The sequence below is a fragment of the Macaca mulatta genome, chromosome 5, assembly GCF_049350105.2.
Source record: "Macaca mulatta isolate MMU2019108-1 chromosome 5, T2T-MMU8v2.0, whole genome shotgun sequence".
In the NCBI taxonomy this organism is placed as follows: domain Eukaryota; kingdom Metazoa; phylum Chordata; class Mammalia; order Primates; family Cercopithecidae; genus Macaca; species Macaca mulatta.
The window spans coordinates 76581399-76605092 of record NC_133410.1 but is presented as its reverse complement, the minus strand read 5'-3'; the positions used below and the strand labels follow the sequence as shown (position 1 = coordinate 76605092).

Sequence of the window (23694 nt, the reverse complement as noted above, 5' to 3'; positions counted from 1 at the left end):
TGGATAGATCTTTATACAAAAACTGATTCAGGCTGGGCTCGGTGGCTTGCGCCTGTAATCCTAGCACTCTCGGAGGCCAAGGCGGGCGGATCACCTGAGGTCAGGAGTTCGAGACCAACCTGGCCAACATGGTGAAACCCTGTCTCTATTAAAAATACAAAAATTAGTCAAATGTTGTGGCACGCACCTGTAATCCCAGCTACCCAGGAGGCTGAGGCAGGAGCATTTCTTGAGCCCAGGAGGCAGAGGTTGCAGTGAGCTAAGATTGTGCCACTGCGCTCCAGCCTGAGTGACAGAGTGAGACTCCGTCTCAAAAACAAAACAAAACAAAAAAACAGATTCAGAGATTCAAGATGTATTATTTAAGGAAAAAAGTTTTAGGACAGTATGAAACAATTTTAGTTTAAAGATGTTTATTTTGGCCGGGCGCAGTGGCTCACGCCTGTAATCCCAGCACTTTGGGAGGCCGAGGCGGGTGGATCACGAGGTCAGGAGATCGAGACCATCCCGGCTAACAGGGTGAAACCCCGTCTCTACTAAAAATACAAAAAATTAGCCAGGCGTGGTGGTGCGTGCCTGTAATCCCAGCTACTCTGAGGCTGAGGCAGGAGAATGGCGTGAACCCAGGAGGCGGAGCTTGCAGTGAGCTGAGATGGTGCCACTGCACTGCAGCCTGGGCAACAAAGCGAGACTCCTTCTCAAAAAAAAAAAAAAAAAAGATGTTTATTTTGAACTGGGCAACGTGGCTCATGCTGTAACCCTAGCACTTTGGGAAGCCAAGGTGGGAGGATTGCTTGAGTCTAGGAGTTCAAGACCAGTCTGGGCAACATGGTGAAACCCCTGTCTCTACAAAAAACACAAAAATTATCTGGGCATGGTGGCATGCGCCTGTGGTCCCAGGCACTCGGTCGGCTGAGGTGAGAGGATCCCTTGAGCCCAGGAGATCAAGGTTGCAGTGGGCTGTGGTTGTGTCACTGTACTCCAGCCTGAGCTAATACAGAGTGAGACCTTGTCTCAAAATAAATAAATAAATAAATTTATTTTGGGCTGGACATGGTGACTCATGCCTGTTATGTAGCACTTTGGGAGGCTGAGGTAGGGGGTTCAATTGAGCCCAGGAGCCGAGATAACACCACTGCACTCCAGCCTGGTGATAGAGCAAGACTCCGTCTCAGAAAAAAAAAAAGAGACTATCATAAAATGATGGCCAATGATTGGATTAAAATTTATTTCTGGATGTGAAGGATCCATTTTTTTGCTTGCTTTTATTGTTTTTCATTGACATATAATAATTGTATTTATGGGGTATAGTGTGATGTGGCAATACATGTATACAATGTGTAATGATCAAATCCAGGAAATTAACATATCCATACCTATCCAAACAAACATTTATCATTTTTTCGTGTTGGGACACTTAATATCTGCTCTTCTCGCTATTTGTTTTTTTTTGTTTTGTTTTGTTTTGAATTGGAGTTTCGCTCTTGTTGCCCAGTCTGGAGTACAATAGTGCGCAATCTCGGCTCACCACAAGCTCCGCCTCCCAGGTTCAAGTGATTCTCCTGCCTCAGCCTCCCGAGTAGCTGGGATTACAGGCATGCTCCACCACGCCCGGCTAATTTTGTATTTTTGGTAGAGACAGGGTTTCTCCATGCTGGTCAAGCTGGTCTTGAACTCCTGACCTCAGGTGATCCGCCTGCCTCGGCCTCCCAGAGTGCTGGGATTACAGGTGTGAGCCACTGTGGCCGGTCTCACTATTTGAAAATATGCAATAAATTGTTGTTAATTACAATCCCCCTATAGTGCTATGGAATACTGTAACTTATTCCTCATATCTAGCTGTGCTTTTGCCTCCATTAACCAACCTTTGTCTATTCCTCCCTTCCTATCCGCCTTCCCCAGGTGTAGTAACTACTATTCTACTCCCTACTTTTTTTTTGTTTTTGTTATTGTTGTTGTTTGAGACAGAGTCTCCCTCTATCACCCAGGCTGCAGTGTAGTGGCACGATGTAAGCTCATTGCAACCTCCACTTCCCAGGCTCAAGTGATTCTCAAGTCTCAGCCTCTCAAGTGGCTGGGACTACAGGCACATACCACTATGCCTGGCTAATTTTTTGTATTTTTAGGAGAGATGGGGTTTCACCATATTTGCCAAGCTGGTCTGGAAATCCTGGCTTCAACTCCCCCTTGACTTCCCAAAGTGCTGGGATCACAGGCATGAGTCATCACACCTGGCCTCTACTCCCTACTTCTATGAGATCAACTTTTTTTCCCCCTCGAGACGGAGTCTCGTTCTGTCGCCCAGGCTGGAGTGCAGTGGCATGATCTCGGTTCACTGCAACCTCCGCCTCCCGGGTTTAAGCGATTCTCCTGCCTCAGCCTCCTGGGTAGCTGGGACTACAGGTGCACGCCACCACCACGCCCAGCTATTTTTTGTATTTTTGGTAGAGACGGGGTTTCACCATTTTGGCCAGTCTGGTCTCGAACTCCTGACCTCATGATCCATCTGCCTCAGCCTCCCAAAGTGCTGGGATTACAGGCGTAAGCCACCATGCCCAGCCCAAGATCAACTTTTTTAGCTTCCATATATGAGTGAGAACATAGGGTATTTACTTTTCTGTGACTGGCTTATTTCATTTAAGTCCATTTTATTTCGACTTTCAGTTCAAGATAACCTTAAACTTGCTAGCAGACAAATTTTCAGTGTTAATTCTCTAACGGATGGTGCCAGGCCAATAAAGTCAGGGAGAATATTGAATATCAAATAGGAATCTCTAAACATTCTTAAAGGGTCACCCCACCCCTCTCCCCTCTGCGTTTGAGGCTTATGGATGGATTTCCTCCACAAAGTCACCGTTGCCTCTCCCGTAGGCCTATTCTGACCCAGCCTGAATTAAGCACCCCTTTCATGGGTCTCCTCAGATGTCATGCATTCTTTCCCCAGCTAGCACTTCTAGAAATGTGTTTTCATCTTCCCACTGACTTATCAGTCTGTACTCTCCACTAAATTGTGAGATTCTTTTTATCCCTAAGGCCTAGCAGGGAATTAGTCATGTGTCCACAAATATTTATTTGAATGTCTATTCTGTGCCAGGCACTGTGCTAGGTGCTGGAGTTGCAATGGTGACCAAAACAGTAAATACTGACATTATGGGATTTACAGTTTGTTGGGGGAATCAGTCATTAAAAAGATACATAAGTAACTAATTAATTAAGATGGTGTTTAGGGCCACTTAATCCAAGTACTGGGGGCTAACAGAGCATATGTAGCTTTAACAGGACTTGGTTGAGTTCAGATGAACGCTTCCTGGAGGATATGACATTTAAACTGATTTCTGAAAAATGAGAGCAAGTTGCCCAAGCAAAGTGTGTCTGTGGTGAAATGGGGATAGGTGGGGTGCTGAGACCGAGAAGAACCCTTCAAGTAGTTGGAACAGCACACAGAAGGAGGCTGAAGCTGGAAGTGGTCAGTGTGGCTGAGCTGCTGAGAAGAGAGGTCAAGATTAGGCAGTTCCTCACAGACCTTGTTAAGCAGTTCAAACATTAAAAGAAATGTGGGCCGGCCAGGTGCAGTGGCTCACGCCTGTAATCCCAGCACTGTGGGGAGTCAAGGTGGGCAGATCACGAGGTCAGGAGTTCAAGACCAGCCTGGCCAACATAGTGAAACCCCCATCTCTACTAAAAATACAAAAATTAGGTGGGTGTGGTGGCACACACCTGTAGTCCCAGCTACTTGGGAAGCTGAGGCTGGAAAATCACTTGAACCTGGGAGGCAGATGTTGCAGTGAGCCAAGACTGTGATATTGCACTCTAGCTGGGCAACAGAGCAAGACTCCACCTCAAAAAAAAAAAAGAAAAAAAGAAAAGAAATGTGGACCGGGTGTGGTGGCTCATGCCTGCAATCCCAGCACTTTGGGAGGCCGAAGTGGGCAGATCACCTGAGGTCAGGAGTTCAAGACCAGTCTGGCTAACATGGTGAAAACAAATTTCTACTAAAAATACAAAAAATTAGCCAGGCATGGTGGTGGTGTGCGCCTGTTATCCTAGCTACTCAGGAGGCTGAGGCAGGAGAATCGCTTGAACCCAGGAGGTGGAGGTTGCAGTGAGCCAACGTTGTGCCATTGCACCACTCCAGCTTGGGCAACAAGAGCAAAACTCTGCCTCAAAAAAAAAAAAAAAAAAAGAAATGTGAAGGCACTGAGGAGATTTTAGCAGAGAATGATGATGTGATCAGATGATGAGATTTGGATTTCTGAAAGTTGACCTTTCTTAGGCTGCTAGAAGAAGAATGGAATGTAGAGAAGCAGGAATCGGCAAAGGGAGATTAGTTAGTTAAGGCAAGAGAGAATGGTGGCTTCATGAGTGTATGTGGAGTGAATGAGAACCAAAGTATAGGATGCAAGGCCTGGAAAGTCCCCAGAAATCCCATCTCAGTTAACTAGGAAACTGAGTCCCACAGTGGAACCATAACTGACTCAGTGCGTTCCAGCTCATTCACAGCACAGTTAGGACGACAAACCAGTCGTGCACTTTGTGTCTTTTCCTCTTTTTTCCTGGACCTTCCCATGTGACTCAGCTAGCTTTTGAATTAAAAGCAGTGCTTTACCAAGCGATGGATATATGAAGTTCACTACACTATTCTCTCTACATTGACTTGTTTGAAAATGTCAATAGTAATCAGGTTTATAAGAAGCAACATTTTAAAACTGTTGTGGCATAGGTGCTAACTCAAGGCCTTTCAAACAGTCTGGGAAAGGGAAGAGGTCCAGGGCTTCTTGGCACTCACATCCTTACATGGCACTCACTAATCCGCAGCCTGACTCAGCTCGGCTGTGTTTGTACCTATTGCCACAGTCATACACAAGGCTAGACTGCTGGACTCCATGACACTTGCCTCGGGCAAGACACAGAACCTCTCTTTGGATCTTCTGTAAAATAGGAGTCCATGCCTATAACACAAAGAATGTTGTGAGATTGAAGTATTTACAAGTTCCTGTCTGCCCCTCATTCCCTATCAAATGAATGTTATTTTACAAAAAAACTTTCCTTGAAATTGGGTAATGTCACCACAGCTGTCTGCATAAACCACCAAGAGTGACCACATAGTTGTGGGGTTTTTTGTTTTTTTCTTTTTTTTTTCTTTTTTTGAGACGAAGTTTCATACTTTTTGCCCAGACTGGAGTGCAATGGCACGATCTTGGCTCACCAGAACCTCTGCCTTCTGGGTTCAAGGGATTCTCCTGCCTTAGCCTCCTGAGTAGCTGGGATTACAGACATGTGCCACCATGCCCAGCTAATTTTGTATTTTTAGTAGAGATGGGGTTTCTCCGTGTTGATCAGGCTGGTCTCGAACTCCACACTTCAGGTGATCTGCCCACTTCGGCCTCGAAAAGTGCTGGGATTATAGGTGTGAGCCACCTTGCTGGCCTTTTTTCTTTTCTTTTCTTTCTTTTTTTTTTTTTTTGAGACAGAATCTCTCTCTTGTTCACTCAGACTGGAGTGCAGTGGCATGATCTTGGCTCACTGCAACCTCCACCTCCTGGATTCAAGTGATTCTTGTGCCTCAGCCTCCCAAGTAGCTGGGATTACAGGCGCCTGCCGCCACACCCAGCTAATTTTTGTATTTTCAGTAGAGACGGGGGTTCACCATGTTGGCCAGGCTGGCATAGTTGTCTATACATGATTTACATTACATGTTAACCTTAAAGACAGTCTGTGTTTTTATTTTTATTTTTTATTTAATTCGGGGATTGTTATTCGTCTTAAACCCTCACAATATAGAAAGCAAAGGTAACATTTACGTTGCTAAAACAATGATGTGGAAGGTGGAGATTTGCTTTTGATCTGAAGTCTCTGGGTCTTGGAGGCTGGTGGTGGACAGTTAAAAAAAATTAATCAGCTTTAGGCCCAGCATGGTGGCTCAGGCCTGTAATCCCAGCACATTGGGAGGCCAAGGCACGTGGATCACGAGGTCAGGAGATCAAGACCATCTGGCTAACATGGTGAAATCCCATCTCTACTGAAAATATAAAAAAATTAGCCAGGCATGGTGGTGGGCACCTGTATTCCCAGCTACTCGGGAGGCTGAGGCAGAAGAATGGCGTGAACCTAGGAGGCGGAGCTTGTAGTGAGCCAAGGTCCTGCCACTGCACTCCTGCCTAGGCAACAGAGACAGACTCCATCTCAAAATAAGTAAATAAATAAAAATTAATCGGCTTATTTTCAAGTGGCTGGTTGGCCTTCTTTAGAGAATGTGCTCAAGTAGCTCTTCAAATAGCACCTTCAATTTTATCCTCTTCCCAATATTTCTACTCCACATAGACACTCTGGTATACAGAAGACATTTGACTAGTCACCTCTCCATTTTCTCTTCTTTAACACATGTCCTTTTTATTCCAGTCTTAAACTGGTGAGGGCAGATTCGAGGGGCAAATCTGGCATGTTACAACTACATAATAGTTGTTGAGCCCAGGCGCAGTGGCTCATGCCTGTAATCCCAGCACTTTGGGAGGCCGAGGCGGGTGGATCACGAGGTCAGGAGATCGAGAACTTCCTGGCTAACACTGTGAAAACCCATCTCTACTAAAAATTCAAAAATAAATTATCAGGGTGTGGTGGCGGGTGCCTGTAGTCCCAGCTACTGGGGAGGCTGAGGCAGAATGGTGTGAACCCAGGAGGCGGAGCTTGCAGTGAGCAGAGATCGCACCACTGCACTCTAGCCTAGGCCATAGAGCAAGACTCTGTCTCAAAAAAAGAAAAAAAGTTGTTGAGCAAATGAAGCAATGAATAAGCAAATGTGAGCTCTATAATTTCTTTTTTCTTTTTTTTTTTTTTTGAGATGGAGTCTGGCTTTTGTTTCCCAGGCTGCAGTGCAATGGTGCGATCTCGGCTCACTGCAACCTCCACCTCCCAGGCTCAAGCAATTCTCCTGCTGCAGCCTCTAAGTAGCTGGGATTACAGGCATCTACCACCACACCCTGCTAATTTTTTGTATTTTTAGTAGAGATAGGGTTTTATGATGTTGACCTTGCCTGGCCTTTTATTTTGAGAGGAAGTCTCATTATGTTGCCTAGGCTGATCTGGAACTCTTGGGCTCAAGTGATCCTCCAGCCTCAGCCTCTCAAAGTGCTGAGATTACACACATGTGTGACCACACCCAGCCTGCTACAATCATTTCTAAGTGAATCAAACATGTCTACCAGATTACGAGAATTTATGAAAATGTTAGAACCTGGAAGTTATTTATTTTGGTGGCTCCAAAATTTGAAAGGTAAACTGTAAGACAGAAATTAGTAAAGATTTAATAAAATGTCTATGAAATACATTATGTCAGCTTACTTAGTCATAGATTTAGTATTTATAAAAATATCCTTATATTTCAGGAAAAAAGTTACATTTTCCCACTTCCAAGATATCCTAAAAGGGAAGAACAATTATTCAGAAATCATTGCTGGTAAATTAAATAAGTTACTAATAGCCAAGTATTTTTAATAGAAAAGAATGTTACATTATTTCAAATAAATAAATATATTTGTACGCTATGTGTGTGTATGTATATATATTTTATGTGGGTGAGTGCATTTGAAAATGATTGGTAGGATCTTCAAAATTAAGACAGCTGAGGGCCTAGGAGGCCTAAACAGGTCTCTCACAGAATGCTTTAGCAGTGACATAGGTTGGTTACACATACTACAGGAAAAAAAAGAAAAAAATAGATCGAGACTTCAGTGAGCCATGTCCACACCACTGCACTCCAGCCTGTCCAGCATGGTGACAGAGTGAGACCCTATCTCAAAAAAAAAAAAAGATGTTATGATCTTAGCCGGCCAGCCTCAACTTCTCACATATGTAATCACAGCACATTGGAAGGCCAAAGTGGGAGGATTACTTGAGGCCAGGAGTTCCAGACCAGCCTGGGAAATAAACAGAGACTCTCCTCTCTACAAAAAATTTAAAAATTAGCTCAACTGGGCATTAGCTGGGTGTGGTGGCATGTGCCTGTAATCCCAGCCACTCAGGAGGCTGAGGCAGGAGAATCACTTAAACCCAAGAGGTGGAGGTTGCAGTGAGCCAAGATCATGCCACTGCACTCCATCCTGGGTGGCAGAGCAAGACTCTGTCTCAAACAAAAACAAAAAAATTAGCTGAGCATGATGGGGTGGCTCATTCCTATATTCCTAGCTACTAGGGAGGCAGAAGGATTGATTGAGTCTAGGTGTTCCAGGCTGCAGCAAGCCACGATTGTGCCGCTGCACTGAGCTTGGGTGACGGAGCAAGAGACTGTCTCAAAAAAAAATTTTTTAGCCAAATAAAAAATAAATAAAATAATTATACTTATTATAAATAAAAAGTTCAGACAGTCTCCAGTCTGGGTGAAAGAGTGAGACTCTGTCTCCAAAAAAAAAAAAAAAAAAAGGTTCAGACAGTAAGAAAAGTATTATTTGAAAGTAGAAGTCTAGTGGGTTCCAAGATGGCCGAATAGGAACAGCTCCAGTCTGCAGCTCCCAGCATGATCAATGCAGAAGACAGGTGATTTCTGCATTTCCAACTGAGGTACCTGGTTCATCTCATTGGGACTAGTTGGACAGTGGGTACAGCCCACGGAGGGTGAGCTGAAGCAGGGTGGGGCATTGCCTCACCTGGGAAGTGCAAGGGGTTGGGGGATTTCCCTTTCCTAGCCAAGGGAAGCCATGACAGACTGTACCTGGAAAAATGGGACACTCTCACCCAAATACTGCACTTTTCCCAGGGTCTTAGCAACCTGCAATCAAGGAGATTCCCCACACCCACGGAGCCTTGCTCACTGCTAGCACAGCAGTCTGAGATCGAACTGCAAGGTGGCAGCCTGGCTGGAGGAGAGGTGTTTCTGCTGTTGCTGAGGCTTGAGTAGGTAAACAAAGTGGCTGAGAAGCTTGAACTGGGCAGAGCCAACCATAGCTCAGCAAGGCCTACTATCTCGATAGACTCCACCTCTGTGGGCAGGGCATAGCTGAACAAAAGTCATTAAACATCCCTGTCTCACAGCTCTGAAGAGAGCAGTCATTCTCCCAGCATGGCGTTTGAGCTCTGAGAACAGACAGACTGCCTCCTCAAGTGGGTCCCTGACCCCTGTGTAGCCTAAGTGGGAGACACCTCCCAGTAGGGGCCGACAGACACCTCATATAGGCGGGTGCTCCTCTGAGACGAAGCTTCCAGAGGAAGGATCAGGCAGCAATATTTGCTGTTCTGCAGCCTCCGCTGGTGATAACCAGGCAAACAGGGTCTGGAGTGGATGGACCTCCAGCAAACTCCAACAGACTTGCAGCTGAGGGACCTGTTAGAAAGAAAACTAACAAACAGAAAGGAATAGCATTCACATCAACAAAAAGGACATCTACACCAAAACCCCATCTGTATGTCACCAACATCAAACACCAAAGGTAGATAAAACCACAAAGATGGGGAAAAAACAGAGCAGAAATGCTGAAAATTCTAAAAACCAAGCATCTTTTCTCCTCCAAAGGATTGCAGCTCCTCACCAGCAATGGAACAACGCTGGACAGAGAATGACTTCGACAAGTTGACAGAAGTAGGCTTCAGAAGGTCAGTAATAAACTTCTCCGAGCTAAAGGAGCATATTCTAACCCATTGCAAAGAAGCTAAAAACCTTGAAAAAAGGTTAGACAAATGGCTGACTAGAATAAACAGTGTAGAGAAGACCATAAATGACCTGATGGATCTGAAAATCATGGCATGAGAACTTCATGACACATGCACAAGCTTCAATAGCTGATTCGATCAAGTGGAAGAAAGGGTATCAGTGTTTGAAGATCAAATTAATGAAATAAAGCTAGAAGTCAAGGTTAGAGAAAAAAGAGTAAAAAGAAACAAACAAAGCCTCCAAGAAATATGGGACTATGTGAAAAGACCAAATCTACGATTGATTGGTGTACCTGAAAGTGAGGGGGAGAATGGAATAAAACTGGAAAACACTCTTCAGGATATTATCCAGGAGAACTTCCGCAACCTAGCAAGGCAAGCCAACATTCAAATTCAGGAAATACAGAGAACATCACAAAGATATTCCTCAAGAAGAGCAACCCCAAGACACATAATTGTCAGATTCACCATGGTTGAAATGAAGGAAAAACTGTTAAGGGCAGCCAGAGAGAAAGGTCGGGTTACCCACAAAGGGAAGCCCATCACACTAACAGCAGATCTCTCAGCAGAAACTCTACAAGTCAGAAGAGAGTGGGGGCCAATATTCAACCTTCTTAAAGAAAAGAATTTTCAACCCAGAATTTCATATCCTGCCAAAGTAAGCTTCATAAATGAAGGAGAAATAAAATCCTTTACAGACAAGCAAATGCTGAGAGATTCTGTCACCACCAGGCCTGCCCTACAACAGTTCCTTAAAGAAGCACTAAACATGGAAAGGAAAACCATTACCAGCCACTGCAAAAACATGCCAAATTGTAAAGACCATCGATACTAGGAAGAAACTGTATCAACTAACAGGCAAAATAACGAAGTAACATCATAATGACAGGATCAGAATCACACATAACAATATTAACCTTAAATGTAAATGGTCTAAATGCCCCAATTAAAAGACACAGACTGGCAAATTGGATAAAGAGTCAAGACCCATCAGTGTGCTGTATTCAGGAGACCCATCTCAAGTGCAGGGACACACATGGCCTCAAAATAAAAGAGTGGAAGAAGATCTACCAAGCAAATGGAAAGAAAAAAAAAAAGCAGGGGTTGCAATCCTAGTCTCTGATAAAACAGACTTTAAACCAACAAAGATCAAAAGAGACAAAGAAGGCCATTACATAATGGAAAAGGAATCAGTTCAACAAGAAGAGCTAACTATCCTAAATGCCACCATACCCGGCTAATTTTGTAGTTTTAATAGAGCCTATGTTGGTCAGGCTGGTCTCAAACTCCTGACCTCAGGTGATCCATCCACCTTGGCCTCCCAAAGTGGTGGGTTTACAGGCATGAGCCACCGCGCCTGGCCTAAATAAATATTTTTTAAAGCAAATGAAAAGCTGCCAATGTGGCCTCAGATCTGGTCTCTGCACTCTTCTGAATCTCAGTGGGGCTGGTCTTTGCTGCCTTTATTTCCCAGGCTTCATATAAGTTGGCATCAGGCTGGGTTTGGTCAGTGGGAAGCACTGGCAAGAGATTGTCCTGGGCAGTGTCTTATAGCAAGAGCAGTTACTTACTCGTTTGCTCCAGCTCTTCCATGACTTCCCCTCCTGGTAAACAGGCCTGGGGTGGTTCCAGCTTCTGTTGGTGTCCCCATCTCCTTGACTGTCCTGCTTGTATACTCAACACTTCAATCACCTCTTGCATTAGTCCATTCTCATGATGCTAATAAAGACATACCCAAGACTGGGTAATTTATGAAGTGAAGAGGTTTAATGGACTCACAGCTCCACATAGCTGGGGAGGCCTCACAATCATGGCAGAAGGTCAATGAGGAGCAAAGGAACATCTTACATGGTGGCAGGCAAGAGAGTGTGTTTAGGGGAACTGCCCTTTATAAAACCATGAGATCTTTTGAGAATTATTCACTATCACCAGAACAGCATGGAAAAACCTGTCCCCAAGATTCAATTACTTCCCACTGGGTCCTTCTCACAACATTTGGGGATTATGGGAGCTACAACTCAAAATGAGATTTGGGTGGGGACACAGCCAAACCATATCACCTCCATAAAAAATTAATTGCCTCAAATTCCCTGTTTTAAGTACTTTGAAAGAATTCTGTTTCCTAGTAGAACCCTGACTGACATGCTGATCACGTCACCATCCTAGCATTATTTTCTTAGCATACTTTCTTCTACATGCTCACATGTTTTGACATTATCACAGCCACATAAGTTAGTATTTTGTCTTCTGTTTTGATCATTTAACATTATAAAGACATAAACATATTTTTGAGTATTTTAAATAATTTTCCTATTTAATGGCTGATAATATTTTTTTCTTGTTGATGTACCATGGGTTTTTTTGTTTTTTTGGTTTCTGGGTTTTTTTTTTTTTTTGAGACAGGGTTTTGCTCAGTCACCCAGGCTCAGGCTGAAGTACAGTGGGGCAACCATGACTCATTGGAACCTCAACCTTCTGTGCTCAAGAGATCCTTCCACCTCAGCCTCCCTAGTAACTGGGACTACAGGCACCTATCTGGCTACTTTTTGTATATTTTGTAGAGGCTGAGTTTTACCATGTTGCTCAGGCTGGTCTTGAACTCTTGGACTCAAGTAATCCACCTGCCTAGGCTTCCTAAAGTGCTGGGATTACAGGCATGAGCCACCATGTCCCTCCAATCAATTGTTAATCTAATCCCTTAATGTGTATTTTAAAATTGTTTGCCTTGAGAACTGAAATTAACTTTCTTGTCTCTGTGCTATATTCTCTGAACAAACATCTTCCTTTTCCTGTGCTAAACAATTCTCGGATTAGGCAAAAATAATTTAGCTATTTATTCTATGAAATTTTTGCTGATGGAAGATGTCACTATGAACCAACTAAAATAGCTAGTTTAGGGCCAGACACAGTGGCTTACGCCCGTAATCCCAGCATTTTGGAAGGCCAAAGCAGGCAGATCACTTGAGCTAAGGAGTTTGAGACCAGCCTGGCCAACATGGCAAAACCCTGTCTCTACTAAAAATACAAAACTTAACCAGGCATGGTGGCATATACCTGTAATCCCAGCTACTTGGAAGGTTGAGACAGGAGAATTGCTTGAACCAAGGACAGCGGAGGTTGCAGTGAGCTGAATTCACGTCACTGCACTCCAGCCTGGGTGACAGAGTGAGACTCCATCTCAAATAAATAAATAAATAAAATAGTTTATCAAAATTAACAACTTGGCCAAGTGTAGTGGCTCACATCTATAATCCCAACACTTTGGGAGGCCAAGGTGGAGGGATCCCTTGAACCCAGAGTTCAAGTTCAACCTGGGCAACATAGCAAGACCCTGTCTCTAAAATAATGATAATATGGCCAGTCTTAGTGGCTCATACCTGTAATCCCAGCACTTTGAGAGGCTAAGATTGGGAGGATTGCTTGAACCCAGGGGTTTAAGATCAGCTTGGGCAATATAGCTTGTCTCTACAAATATATATATATACATATTTTAATTAGCCAGGAAGGGTCTTATGTGTTTATTATTTATTTATTTATTTTCTTGAGATAGCATCTCACTCTGTCACCTAGGCTGGAGTGCAGTGGCACGATCTCAGCTCACTGCACCCTCCGCCTCCTGGGTTCAAGCGATTCTCCTGCCTCAGCCTCTGGAGTAGCTGGGATTACAGGCGCACACCACCACACCCGGACAGTTTTTATATTTTTAGTAGAGATGGGGTTTCACCATGTTGGCCTCCTGACTTCAGGTGATCCACCCACCTACGCCTCCCAAAGTGCTGGGATTATAGGCGTGAGCTACTGTGCCAGGCAGTGTCACGTGTTTAGAGGCAGGAGGATCATATGAGCCTGGGAGGCGGAGGTGCAGTGAGTTGAGATCCCACCACTGTACTCCAGCCTGGGTGACAGAGTGATACCTTGTCTCAAAAATAACAACAATAATAATAATGATTGCATCTGCAAAGGCTGGCATGTGTGGCTGGAGTTTAATGAATGTGAGAAAAGGAAGTGATATGGCAGGAGATATAAGGGAATAGAAGGAAGACATGCGTAATTTAGAATACTAGTTGATAAATGAATTAATTGTGGCTAGAAATCAAAATACTGGGAAGGGCATGTTATTAACCATTAAGTTACTTGATGAGTAGGGACTCTTTTTTTTTTTTGAGATAGAGTCTCACTCTGTTGCCCAGGCTAGAGGGCAGTGGCACAATCTCAGCTCACTGCAACCTTCGCCTAACAGGTTCAATCAATTCTCCTGCCTTAGCCTCTCAAGTAGCTGGGATTACAGGCACCTGCCACTAGGTCCAGCTAATTTTTGTATTTATAGTAGAGATGGAGTTTCGCCATGTTGACCAGGCTAGTCTCGAACTCCTGACCTCAGGTGATCTCCCACCATCCCCCGCCCTCGGCCTCCCAAAGTGCTGGGATTACAGGTATGAGCCACCAGCCTTTATTTTATTTTATTTTATTTTTTTTGAGACAGAGTTTGGCTCTGTCTCAAGCTGCAGTGCAATGGCATGATCTCAGCTCACCGAAACCTCCATCTCCCAGGTTCCAGTGATTCTCCTGCTTCAGCTTCCCAAGTAGCTGGGATTACAGGGACCTGCCATGATGCCCGGCTAATTTTTTTGTTTGTTTTTTGGTCTCTCACTGCCGCCCAGGCTGGAGTACAGTGGCGCGATCTTGGCTCACTGCAACCTCGGTCTCCCGGGTTCAAGCAATTCTCCTGCCTCAGCCTCCCCAGTAGCCGGGATCACAGGACTGCACCACCACACCTGGCTAATTTTTGTATTTTTAGTTGAGACGGGGTTTCACCATGTTGGCCTGGCTGGTCTCGAACTCCTGACCTCAGGTAATCCACCTGCCTCGGCCTCCCAGAGTGCTGGGATTACAGGCGTGAGCCACTGTGCCCGGCTGAGTATGGACTTAATGCCAGAAGAGATAAAGAATCTTGACATTTGGCCAGTCGCAGTGGCTCACACCTGTAATTGGGAGGCAGAAATGGGTGGATCACTTGAGGTCAGGTGTTCGCACCCAGCCTGGTCAACATGGTGAAATTCCATCTCAACTAAAAACACAAAAATTAGCCAGGCATGGTGACTCATGCCTGTAGTCCCAGCTACTTGGGAGGCTAAGGCAGGAGAATTGTGTGAATCCGGGAGGTGGAGGTTGCAGTGAGCCAAGATCGTGCCACTGCACTCCAGCCTAGGTGACAGAGCAAGACTCTGTCTCAAAACAAAACAAAACAAAACAAAAACTTGACATTTATTCTAAGCCATGAAAAATCTGAGTGAACTATCCCTGTCCTAAACCTAGATTATGCATCTCTGTCTACCAGATTCAGTGTCTCAATCATTGTTAGACAATTTCAGGTGAGTAGTGTAAAATTTTTCTTTTTCTTTGTTTTTTTTCTTTTTTGAGACAGAGTTTCTCTCTTGTTTCCCAGGCTGGAGTACAGTGGTGTGATCTGGGCTCACTGCAACCTCTGCCTCGTAGGTTCAAGTGATTCTCCTGCCTCAGCCTCCCAAGTAGCTGGAATTACAGGCACTCGCCACAACGCCCAGCTAATTTTTGTATTTTTTAGTAGAGATGGGGTTTCACCATGTTGGCAAGGCTGGTCTTGAACTCCTGACCTCAGGTGATCCACCCGCCTCTGCCTCCCAAAGTGGTGGGATTACAGGTGTGAGCCACTGCGCCTGGCCTAATAGTGCCCAATGTTTCACCTTCATTTTTGTCCTTATAGATTACATGCAGACTAGCTTCTTAGGGAAATACATTATTTCTTCTTAGTATAATCCAGGAATTTAGACTTAATCTTCATCGAAATTCATGCACTTCATTAGTTCACGGTTTGTCTGTGACATCCATGCTTATGATTGGATTGTAGTGCTGTTGGTTGTGCTTTGCTGAAAGACTTGATCCCTGCTTTTTTTTTTTTTTTTTTTTTTGAGACAGAGTCTCACTCTGTTGCCCAGACTGGAGTACAGTGGTGTAATCTGGGCTCACTGCAACCTCCAACTCCCAGGGTCAAGCAATTTTCCTACCTTGGCCTCCTCAGTAGCTGGGACTATAGGCACCCTCCACCATGCCTGGCTAATTTTCGTATTTTTAGTAGAGATGGGGTTTCACCATGCTGGACAGGCTGGTCTTGAACTCCAACTTTGTGATCTGCCCGCCTCAGCCTCCCAAAGTGCTGGGATTACAGGTGTGAGCCACTGCAACCAGCCATTTTTTGTTGTAGTTATTGTTGTTTGTTTTTTGTTTTTTTTGAGACGGAGTCTCTCGCTCTGTCACCAGGCTGTCGTGCAGTGGTGCGATCTCGGTGAGATTACAGGTGTGAGCCACTGTGCCTGGTCGGATCTCTGCTTTTTAAATACCTCTTTGGAGCAGGCCACACCAATATGTAAAAGGGCTTCTGTACCCCATTGATCCTGTACACTTCATCTTCAGTCTTCTTTTGCTCCAACTCCAGCTGATGTGCCATCTTGGTTTAGCTGTTTTTCCTGCATTGCTTCTTCTGCCTTTTCATCTTTCGTGAGGACCAGTTTCCCTGCCTTTCATGGAGTGATGCATTAGGAATGACCTTAAGGTAACTGATCTCTGTACTTTGGACTCTCCCCATGTAAACTGTGCCATGGACTGCATCGTTTCTGGCAAAACAAATCCCACCTCCTCCTTGAAGCTTACTTAAATCTACTAGCTGGAAGCAAATTCTTCAAACTCTAAAAGCTCTTACTGACTGTGCTTTTACTAACGCAGGATATATTTTATTTCCTCAACTAGATAATGAGCTGGTGAAAGTCAAAACCCATTTTATACTTCTTTACCCACCTCCTAGCCCCACATGAGAACTGCACCCAGTCCTTGTTGCATTTTATACTTAGTTTTTTAAACTTTTAGCCATTCTAGTAGGTTTAGTGATAATTTTTAGACAAACAAGGAAAATGTACAGGCTCATTAATCTAGGAAACATTTATGCATAAAACCAGTGCCTGGCTTGAGCTTTGTCTGGGTTGATACACTTTGCCAGGAGTTTGATTTTAATTACTGTGTCAGAAATATCAGCATGTTGAGAACACACAATACGGTTTCTTGTCTCTAGACCCTCTCAGACAGATGAGAAAGACATGGGAAAGAATACAGGTACAAGAGTATACTTATGGCACTTTAGGAGCTCATGTGGGAAGGTTTTAACCTCTCCTTGGGAAGAAGGAAAGGTTGCCAGAAGTTGTCTTCTGAGTCAAGTCCATATTCCTCTAAATTGATGATTAGCTTTGTAAATTAACATGTCAATGTTGGCTCTTGAGTGTTTTAAATGCCATGGGAGACAATAAGGGCTTCTGCTTCCCAAGCCAGAAGGTAATAAATCTTTTTTTTTTTTTTTGAGACATGGTCTTGCTGTGTTACCCAGCTGGAGCGCAGTGGTGTAATCCTGGCTCACTGCAGCCTAAATCTCCTGGACTCAAGCAATCTTCCCACCTCAGCCTCCCAAGTAGCTGGGGCTACAGGCACACCCCACCACACCAGCTTTTTTTTTTTTTTTTTTTTTTTTTTTTGAGACGGAGTCTCTATTGCCAGGCTGGAGTGCAGTGGTGCGATCTTGGCTCACTGCAACCTCTGCCTCCCAGGTTCAAGTGATTCTCCTGCCTCAGCGTTTAGAGTAGCTGGGACTACATGGTGCCTGCCACCACACCTGGCTAATTTTTTGTATTTTTAGTAGAAACGGGGTTTCACCATGTTAACCAGGATGGTCTCGATCTCCTGACCTCGTGATCCACCCGCCTTGGCCTCCCAAAGTGCTGGGATTACAGGCATGAGCCACTGCGCCTGGCCACAACAGCTATTTTTAAAAAACGATTTTTACTAGAGATGAGGTTTCACTATGTTGCCCAGGCTGGTCTCGAACTCTTGGGCTCAAGTGATCTTCCCACTTCGGCCTCCCAAAGTGCTGGGATTATAGGTGTGAGCCACTGGGCCCGACCCAGAAGGTAATTAATCATAATATAAAAAGTAGGCTTCGGCCGGGTGCGGTGGCTCAAGCTTGTAATCCCAGCGCTTTGGGAGGCTGAGACAGGTGGATCACGAGGTCAGGAGATCGAGACCATCCTGGCTAACATGGTGAAACCCCGTCTCTACTAAAAACTACAAAAAAAAAAAACTAGCCGGGCGAGGTGGCGGGCGCCTGTAGTCCCAGCTACTTGGGAGCCTGAGGCAGGAGAATGGCGTAAACCCGGGAGGCGGAGCTTGCAGTGAGCTGAGATCCGGCCACTGCACTCCAGCCTGGGCGACAGAGCGAGACTCCGTCTCAAAAAAAAAAAAAAAAAAGTAGGCTTCAGAGTTATGGAATTGGGGATCCGAAAAGTCCCCGTATCTCAAATACATACATCTCTAAAGCCATTGTACATAGTCACCCATCAGGTCCCAAAGATTAAAAGATGTTTTTGGGAATGGGGCCAGGGAAGAGCAGAAAGAAGACTGGACAAAGTGTCTGAGAGACATGGAAAGAGCACTGGACTGACTGGAAATTGAGTCACGGGTCCTACTTCCATCTGTGCCCTAACTAGTTGTAACTTGGACAAGCCAAAAGCTTGAAGGCCTGTCTCCTTTTATACATAAAACAAGAGCCTGCACCTCTAAGATCTCTCGCATTTGTGACGTTTTGTGGTCTACATACCACATGGAGGGAGAATTCTGGAAAAAAGGACAATGGTGAAGGCCAGAGAGGAGAGGGGCAGAGAAATGCAGATGATGGGCTATGCAACTTGTATTTAAACCCATCAAATGGAGTGACACCTAAGGTTGAAGCAGATTTTTTTTTTTTTTTTGAGATGCAGTTTCATTCTTGTTGCCCAGGCTGGAGTGCACTGGTGCGATCTCGGCTCACGCAACCTCCGCCTGCCACGTTCAAGCCATTCTCCTGCCTTAGTCTCCTGAGTAACTGGGATTACAGTTATGTGCCACCATGCCCCGGCTCTTTTTGTATTTTTAGTAGAGACAGGGTTTCTCTATGTTGCTCAGGCTGGTCTAGAACTCCCGACTTCAGGTGATCTGCCCGCTTCGGCCTCCCAAAGTGCTGGGATTACAGGCGTGAGCCACCACACCTGGCCAAAACAGATTGTTAATGATCACCAAGGAAAATCCAACCAGAGGCTGATGTGTGAAACCAGGAATGTGCTAGGAATACAATATGAAGAAGAGCAGGCAGGGAGATTTTCACCAGGAGGGCAGAACGCCGAGACCAGAGATCCAGGAGCATTTATTTATTTAACAGTAGTTATTATGAGATTCAAGGAGGCAAGCTCACGCTTAGCATGAGGGAAGACTGTGATGGGTACTGAATGGTGGGTACCAACATGGGTAAAGATGGTCCCCACTTTGAGAGATTGTGATACCAAGCTAGGATTTTGTAACCATTCATCTAACTAATATTTGTTGAGGAACTGCCAAGTTATAGGTGCTGGGAATAAAGAAATGTCTCTACCTTTCTGGAGCTTAAGTTCCAGTGAAGGAAGAGAAACAATAAGTAGGGTAAATAAATAAAAATACCTAGCAAGTTAGTAATAAATGCTAGAGACAGAAACAGCAGGGAAGGGCATCAGGATTGGATGAAAATGGGAGAGGATTATAATTTTAAATAGTATGGCTGCTGAGAAAATGACATTTGTGTCAAGGAGGTGAAGGGATGAGCAGCAGTGATGGAGAGGTCCTGGATAGTCTTTTTTTTTTTTTTTTTTGGTTGAGACGGAGTCTCACTCTGTTGCCCTGGCTGGAGTATAGTGGTGCGATGTTGGCTCACTGCAAGCTTCGCCTCCCAGGTTCATGCCATTCTCCTGCCTCAACCTCCTGAGTAGCTGGGACTACAGGCGCCTGCCACCACACCTGGCTAACGATTTTTGTATTTTTAGTAGAGACGGGGTTTCACCATGTTAGCCAGGATGGTCTTGATCTCCTAACCTTGTGATCCGCCTGCCTCGGCCTCCCAAAGTGCTGGGATTACAGGTGTAAACCACTGCCTGGGTAGTCCCTTCCCCTCCCCTCCCCCCCCCCGTCCCCTCCCCTCCCCTCCCCTCCCCTCCCCTCCTTTCCTTTCCTTTCCTTTCCTTTCCTTTCCTTTCCTCTCCTCTCCTCTCCTCTCCTCTCCTCTCCTCTCCTCTCCTCTCCTCTCCTCTCCTCTCCTCTCCTCTCCTCTCCTTTCCTTTCTTTTCTTTCTTTCTTTTTTTTTTTTTTGACAGAGTCTTGCCCTGTCGCCTAGGCTGGAGTGCAATTGCATGATCTTGGCTCACTGCACGCTCCGCCTCCCAGGTTCAAGTGATTCTCCTGCCTCAGCCTCCTAAGTAGCTGGGATTACAGGCATGCACCACCACTCCCCACTAATTTTTTGTATCTTTAGTAGAGACGGAGCTTCACCATGTTGGTCTGGCTGGTTTCGAACCCCTGACCTCATGATCTGCCTGCCTCGGCCTACCCAAAGCCCTGGGATTACAGGCATGAGCCACCGCGCCCAGCCCCTGGATAGTCTTTCAAAAGAAGAACAGCAAGCAAAGCAATGGATCTGAGTTAGAAGACTAGCCAGGGTTCAAGGAGGCCAGAGTGGCTGAAGGGAAGAGAACAATGGAGAGAGTAGTTCCAAATGTGATCTAGGCTTCAAAAGAAGGCAGGAAGGAGCCCAGCTCAAGTCTCAAGTTCTCTTGTTCACCTCTTTCCCTTCTCAGCATGTAGGGAACACCTCCCTGGCTCAAGCTGTTGATGCCTATAAGGAATAAGACACTATTCCAGTTATCAGAACCAGAATAAGAGGTCAGAGTCCAACCGGCAGCATGAGTAGATGATGCTGGCTGGACTCAGTGGCTTACACAGGTAATCCCAGCACTTTGGGAGGCCGAGGCGGGTGGATCACTTGAGGTCAGGAGTTCGAGACTAGCCTGACTAACATGGTGAATTCCCATCTCTACTAAAATACAAAAATTAGCTGGGCGTCCTGGCAGGTGCCCGTAATCTCAGCTGCTTGGGAGGCTGAGGCAGGAGAATTGCTTGAACCCAGGAGGCAGAGGTTCCAGTGAGCCAAGATCTCGTCACTGCATTCTAGCCTGGGCAACAGAGCGAGACTCCCTATCAAAAAAGAAAAAAGAAAAAAAGAGTAGATGATGCTGCATCAAACAATCAAACAGGACTAGACCAGGCCTTTAATCTGTCTGTCTTCAGATACCATCAATCTTGAAGCCAGTGTAGCTCAGGGCCTGTTGGTGGGTCTCTATAGAAGGCAAAGGAGAGATATAGAGAAGAAATTAGGCAGACCAGGTATACCGAACTTTAAAAAATATATAATTGGCCGGCCGGGCACGGTGGCTCACACCTGTAATCCTAGCACTTTGGGAGGCCCAGTCAGGTGGATCATCTGAGGTCAGGAGTTCAAGACCAGCCTGGCCAACATGGTGAAACCCCGTCTCTACTGAAAATACAAAAATTAGCCAGGCGAGGTGGCACGTGCCTATAATCCCAGCTACTCGGGAGGCTGAGGCAGGAGAATCGCTTGAACCCGGGAGGTGAAGGTTGCAGTGAGCCGAAATTGCACCTTTGCATTCCAGCCTGGGCGACAGAGCAAGACTCTGTCTTGAAAAAAAAAGAAAAGAAAAGAAAAAAAAAATATATATATATATATATGTATATATATATATAATTGGCCCTGTGCCGTGGCTGACGCCTGTAATTCCAGCACTTGGGGAAGCCGAGGCAGGCAGATCACCTAAGGCCAGGAGTTTGAGACTAGCCTGACCAACATGGAGAAACCCCCGTTTCTAACTAAAACTACAAAATTAGCTTGGCGTAGTGGCGCATGCCTATAAGCCCAGCTATTCGGGAGGCTGAGGCAGGAGAATTGCTTGAACCTGGGAGGCGGAGGTTGTGGTGAGCCGAGATCGTACTATTGCACTCCAGCCTGGGCAACAAGAGCGAAACTCTGTCTTGCAAAAAAAAAAAAAAAAAGAAATAAATCTCTAGAGAAAATATTATTAAGAACATATGATAATTAAAATAAAAAAATCGACAAGTTAAATCTGCAGGGCAAAAACCATATAAGAAAAGCAGAACTCATTCTCAAAGTTTTTATCTTGCAGAAGATCCTAACGTTTGGATACAGCAAAGTAAAATACAGACTTTTGAAAAACAATTGGGAATTCAAGTTCATAGTAACAGCTTCCCCCAAGGAAATTTTCTATTGATTTGTAATTTGGCCTTGAATTTGACCTGTGGCCTTCATGTCATGATAATTTGGGTCACTCTCAATATGCCATCCTTTGAACAAGGGCCTCTGCTAATTTTAAATGAATGCAGCTGCCCGTTTGCCATTCTTCTATTTGCATCACAATATGTGGGAATAAATTTGCAATTAATAAGACATTTCCAGTAAGCAGATTGAGGAAATGAAGGACGTTTAGCAAGTTTAACAAGAGATATTTCATTTTTGCCTTTTTGGACACAAAAAAGGGAAAGAAAACAAGTTCATGTCTTTGACAACCTTGGTAGAGACCTGAACTGTACCCTGGGCTACAGCATCCAAAAAAGCCATGTGACCTCAAATTCGATTTTAGTTAAACAAATAAAATATATATAGAAAAGTTTGTACCAGTCCTAAAAATGTTGATCTTCCTTTCCTCCCTCCCTCCCTCCCTTCCTGTCTCTTTGGTTGAATGAAAATGAGTACTTTTCGAGTTTGATTCATGGAGAGGTCTTACATTTGAAATCGCCTCACTGAAACTTTTGGTGGCCGAGCACCTTAGAGTCTTCATTTCATCTTGCATCGGAGACTGCATTAATTAGTAATATATTGTCCAGATAGAGGGAAACAGAGGTCCTATGTGGGTATACCAGGAAATGAAGAGTCTGGAAGCCCTGCCCCAAGAGAAACAAATAAAGGAACTTCAAAGAGAAGGAAGTGAGGTACCCTGAAGAGAAGCTGGGATGTCTTAACAACTGCTTTGAGGTTTTGAGCTTGCCCTTTTCACAGTGTGGAGTGTTCCTTGCCCTACTTTCCACCTGTTGAAGTTTTCCTCATTCTCCAAGTTCAGACAGAATGCGTCTACTGTGAAGAGTTTCTAGAACCTCTTGGGATCCATCTCCCTACTGGCAAACCCCCATAGCACTTGCTACTTATGTTCTAATACCAGCAATAGGCTTATCTAGGTCAAGTTAAGTAGGGGCTTGAACGCCACACTAAGAGGTTTAAGCTTTAAGTTGGTAGTCATGGGGAGCCATTATGCTTCTGAGGACAGGTGTGACTTATGACAGACATTTAGGAAGGTGTTTCAAAGGCCGACTGGATAAGCTATTTCAGGTGAGAAAGGGGGTGGAATTACTCTTTCTCTCTCTGTTCCTGTTGTTTGTTTTTGTTTTTCTCAGCACATGACCATGGGCCAGGCATTCCGCTTCGTTATCTCGCTTCATAGACGTGAGCCGGGTTACTCCGACACAACGTGGTTCCAGGCAGCCTTCCCGTCCTCAGCACCTTTTCTTCTGTCATCTGAGGGTAATTCCTCCCCTGTAGTCGTGCTTTCCGGGCTCAGCAATGACTTGCAACCTGCTACGTCTAGGGATCTGTCCCCTCAGTCCTCACGCTCACTTTCTGAGTCCATAACCTCCTTCCCGAAACGTCTTCTCACGTCTTCCAAACTGACTACATTCCCCCTCCGGAAGTTTGAAATTTGGAAGGCTTTTTTTTTTTTTTTTTTTTTACCGCAAATGCTTAAAACGAAGCTTAATTAGTCAAGGATAGCTATGGGTGGAGACTTGAAAAGATCTGAAGGGTATCTTGGAGCGCTTTATACTTGAGAGGCCGGTGACAATAGCTCTAAAGAGACCAGTCAAAGCCTGCGGATTCTTCTTTTAACAGCTCTATTCTCATGTATGCACGCCAGGGCTGGGGGGAACTTTTGTTGTTTGTTTGTAAAAGAAATCGAGAAAGGGAGTGGGGCCCGCCTCTTTTCTGACCTAAGGGCAGGAGTGAGGGGCAGCGAGGATTACGGGCGGCTCCCCCTAGACGCACCCCCAGGCGGGCTGGAG

At 45.0% G+C, this 23694-nt stretch overlaps 1 protein-coding gene across 1 annotated transcript in view; it reads right to left on the bottom strand.

Moving 5' to 3' along the window:
- SPINK2 (serine peptidase inhibitor, Kazal type 2) overlaps positions 1-19011 on the bottom strand; it is an 83068-nt gene extending 64057 nt beyond the window's left edge. Inside the window, exon 1 of the mRNA XM_078003526.1 lies at positions 19008-19011. The gene's annotated coding sequence lies outside the window, so the exon portion shown is untranslated. The remainder of the gene's footprint in view (positions 1-19007) is intronic.
- Between the last annotated feature and the right edge of the window lie 4683 nt (positions 19012-23694).